Source organism: Alosa pseudoharengus, unplaced genomic scaffold (assembly GCF_046254945.1).
Source record: "Alosa pseudoharengus isolate Yale_2024_CS ecotype anadromous, Long Island Sound unplaced genomic scaffold, YU_APseudo_1.1 YU_APseudo_1.1_scf_14, whole genome shotgun sequence".
NCBI classification, from domain to species: Eukaryota; Metazoa; Chordata; class Actinopteri; order Clupeiformes; family Clupeidae; genus Alosa; species Alosa pseudoharengus.
Genome location: NW_027468609.1, coordinates 30,988,211 through 30,993,210, shown reverse-complemented (window position 1 = coordinate 30,993,210; position 5,000 = coordinate 30,988,211). Strand labels below are relative to the sequence as shown.

The 5,000-nt window shown below is 44.6% G+C and overlaps 1 protein-coding gene across 2 annotated transcripts in view; it reads right to left on the bottom strand.

Annotated features, from left to right (window-relative positions):
- Window positions 1-5,000, bottom strand: part of rxraa (retinoid X receptor, alpha a) — a 133,096-nt gene that overhangs the window by 71,368 nt on the left and 56,728 nt on the right. The window lies entirely within an intron of this gene.

The window sequence follows — 5,000 nt, the reverse complement described above, 5'->3', positions numbered from 1 at the left end:
AAAACACTCCATGTATGCTGTTCACTATGAAGTAGAGTGATATAGAGGATGAATCAGTGTGGCCATTCTCCTCAAGCATCACACTGTCCTTGCTAAAATACTGATATCCCCCCTGTAAGTGTATATCAGTACATTACACATTTAAATGATCTTTTTCATCACTCTCTTTTTCTCTTCTTCCCTCTCTCTCTCCCTCTCCTCTACTCTCGTCTGAGTGACCTGCTCCTCACTCATTTACTATAAAATAGCCCTAAATTGGATTCCGTGTGCGGCGATGTTAGACTACCTGTCCCATTCAGATAAACAGCTGGATGACAGATGCTGAGGACAGCACACAGTGTACTGGCAAGATGAATATCCACACACACAAACACACCCACACACACTCACACACACACACACTGGCGGGGCCTGGTTGCGTTTGGATTTCATTTCTCTTACTCTTGCTTTTCTTTTTTTCCTTCAGTGTCTGTTTCTCTTTCGCCGTTTATCTCTCCGCCTCTATCTCTCTCCCTCCTTCTCGTCTCAGATGCTTCTCTGCACATCAAATGAGATTTTCAACCAGAGCGACCTTCAAGGCAACCAGATGGATGTATATCCAGAGATTTGTGTGTGTTCGCATGTGTGTGTGTGTGTGTGTGTGTGTGTGTGTGTGTGTGTGCAACATAGCTCAGGCTGCTGAAGTTTCAGCTACAGTGACTGATCACTATGCATGGCCTTCTGGGTAACAAAACCCAAACAGGGGTCGACATCGATCCTGCTGAGGGGTGTGCTGGTGGTCCAGACTTTGACTTAGTGTGTGTGTGTGTGTGTGTGTGTGTGTGTGTGTGTGTGTGTGTGTGTGTGTGTGTGTGTGTGTGTGTGTGTGTGTGTGTGTGTTCGTGTGTGTGTGTGTGTGTGTCTGTGTTAGATGAGCGCTCAGGCTGCCATTTGAATTATTGAGCTGCAAGTGTGACAGTAGTCGCCATGGTGTTGGGTGAGGCGGACGTCACTTTCTGGCCAGACTGTTGCGTAATTGCACATCTCTCCAGACACACACATACGTACACACACACACACACACAAACACACACACACACACACACACACACACACACACACACACACACACACACACACAAGCACCCAGACACACTCTCATGAAGCCTATGTCGGCGGTGTCATAATACACAGGGCCAGATGGCTCAGAGGTGTTAAATAAACAAAAATTAATTCTCGTGATGGACCTGTCTTAATATTGCAGCTGCTTTAGTCACACACACACACACACCCCACACACATGGATACACATCAACAAACACAATGACATTCACATATGGACAAAAAGACGCACATCCACACACATATTGGCACAAAAAACACACACACACACACACACACACACACACACACACACACACACACACACATAGGCATGCACATTTGTTCTATTTTTGACTTCCTTCCCCAAAGACAACACTCCTCACAACCAAAGGACTCGATGTTCTACTGTGTGTTCGTGTGTGTGTGTGTGTGTGTGTGCGTGCGTGTGTGTGTGTGTGCTTGTCTTGTTTGTGTGTGTGCTTGTCTTGTTTGTGTGTGGAAGGGGCAGAGGGATGTGAGGGTACTAGATGCAGTGATTCAGTAGAACAGAGGATAGCATCCCGCTGTGGCATTTGAATACTGAGGACACATGCAAACACACACACACACACACACACACACACACACACACACACACACACACACACACACACACACAGTATTTAGCCCCTTCAATAAAGAGGAAGGATGAAGGTTGACAGAACACAAGGTTGATACGCATTGAAGTGTAAGTGTGTAAGTACCTCATGTGTGGTAGAGGGGGGCTATTCATGGTTGTGTGTGTCTGTGAGTGTGTGTGTGTCTGTGAGTGTGTGTGTGTGTGTGTGTGTACCAGCTCAAATCCACTATGCACTATCCTGCTGCAACAGCTGGACTGACAGTTGTCCTCTCTTGGGTATATATTCAAGAAAGTGACACAGACACACTCTCTCTCACACACACACACACACACACACACACACACACACACACACACACACACACACACACACACATACATAAACACACACACACACACACACACACACACACACACACACACACACATAAACTAAACACATACACATACACACACACACACACACACACACACACACACACACACACACAGACACACACACACACACACACACAATGCACGGCCGGCATGGCAGCAGGACAGCAGAGGGAGAGTAGGCATTATGCGGTGCTATTCTTCCCCGACTAAGCTGCTGCCCAAAATCCCTTTGTGAGGGTAGCGGTCGGACATCTTCACTCAGACTATGTTACAGGGACAGCCTGTTCTCACACAGCCCAGTGCTTTCATAATAATGCAACGTAGTGTGTATCACGATAACACACACACACACACACACACACACACACACACACACACACACACACACACACACACACACACACACACACACACATACACACACACACATGTATGTCTGCACACACATATAATGTACACATAAATATAAGGCATTGTTAGCAACCACATATGCAGTATGTATATACATGCTTGCATGCACATTTTTAGCCCAGATAGATGTACACCCAGATACATGATGCAAACACAAACACAAACACACACACACACACACACACACACACACACACACACACACACACAGAGGGCTCTATCTTCCGTCCCGGCGCAATTGACTTTGTATACTCGCGCGTTTGTCTTTCCTATTTTGCAGTCAGCGCATATTGGAATTTTCCCTCCACAGGTACATGCCTGTAAATTAGGGAATTCGATTGCGCCCAAGGGGGCGGTTCAGCGAAAAGACGGGGCGTGTTCCGGCGCAAACATTCACTGTTGATATTTTGCAGTTTCAGAAAACAATTCCGCCACAGACCAGGAACTCCCTGGTCTAAAGTCTGTGGCGAAAATGCAGATGCTATTTTAAGGGCGCATGCATGACCACAGGCGTGCATGAATGAATGCGTTGCACACCAATCTACAGACACCCCCGTGCACAGACGGAAACATTCAAAGCCTTGATAATATTTGTCCATTTCCCGGTTTTGTTCGTGCATTGGTGACCTAAATATTTAGTAGCCTATATAGGCTAGTACAACATCTACATGCAATATCTTTACAACAATGCCTAATTACGACCTATTAATCTGGACAACTTTACAGCCCTATAAAGGCTAAAGTTACCTTTAGTTTTGTTCCAATTTACCGTTGTTTAAGGTTTTAAGCACCATCATTTTGCCTACCTTGTTGTAGCCCATCTGAAATAACTCCAAGCTTTGCTATGTTCCCTCCATCCTTTCGTTATTTTCAAAAAACGTTTTATATCCATGATGGCCTTGAAGTCTTGAGTTAGTGAATTAGCTTAAATCAGCTTTTCATGTGCTGTTAACCAGCAACAGATAGTACAAGAAAGCAGCAAGTATGGTTACAATTTCTGTACAATTTCTGTAGTTGCTGCATCCATTCATTGTTATTCTCTCTCCTGCTCAAATAAATGTTGTGCGTGAATTAAGTTGATGATAACGTGTTTACAAACTCTGCTTTACAGAAAATATTGTAAATAGTCTACTGTCACGCAGTTAATGGGATACTGTGCAGAGTTGAAAGTTAGGTCAACTTAAACGAAGCCCTTGCTTGGCCGCCTGTGCTGCGCAACGCACACTTAGCTCCTCTCATCTATACAATGTAGTTCCCATTTCTGTAAACCATACAAAATTTCAAAGAAAAATATTACCACTCGAGGGAAATCAGTGTGGTGTCCATGTGAAAAAATAGGCATAAATCTAGCGTAGCCTACACATTTTCACGAATCACTGATGTGTTGATGACATAAATTAGGAAATGTTAGAGGACTTAAGGAGACGTGATGTTGAACTGCATGCCGATGCCATTTAACCCTAATGCCCCAGCGGCAGCACGGGAAAGAAGAGATTAACTGACAGAAGATATGCATTGTCTATAGAGAGGTAATGTTAGATTACATTGTACATTGCAAATATATCACCATGCATTCATAACCTCGTGATTCAGTGAGAATGATCCCAAAACATCGGAAAGTATGTCTTTGTGACAATTCTATATTACATTTTGTCAAGATGAAAAATCAATAGCTAACTGTTCCCAACTGAACAGTGATTATAGCGCTGTGAACGCTCCTGGCTGCACCTGGCAAATACGCCACCATAATAGCAATCAGCTATGGAACAAGCGTGCCTGTTGTTAAAGGGAATGTGAGATGACGCTCTGATTGGTTTATTGCACGTTACGCCCAAACCACACCCATGATTAATGTAGCTACTTCAGACAACCCCATTTTAGATTTGCGTCGGGCGTAACAGTCAAATATCCCGCCGGTAAAATAGCATCAGCACCCGAGATCCGCCCACAAAGTGAATTGCGTTTTGCGCAAAGACACTTCCGTTTTAGACCATTAAAATAGGGCCCAGAAACACACATCTACCACTAGCAGGCACCAACACTTTGCACAAACAAATGCAAACAATAATGTTCATCCTCTACATACAGTTAGCCCTTCACAGAGACTATGGTTATCTACAAATAAACACACAGACGCACACAGACACACACATACACACAAATGTGCGCACACACACACACACACACATGAACACACATGAACACACTCATCATCACTGCAGGGAGAGCCTTTGCTCCTGAAACATGTGCACACAAAAGAGCACAGATTCTTCGACAGTTCAAAGCGTGGTCAGAGCAACTGGAGCATACAGGGGAGCAGCTGCACACATCACCAAACTCACACACACACACACACACACACACACACACACACACACACACACACACACACACACACACACACACAGCAAACAACAACAACACACACTGCACCTCACCACTCAGCACTCACAGTGTTTGGGCAATGTCTCTTGTATTTACGAAACAGGCTGAGGCTGGCTGAAATTGT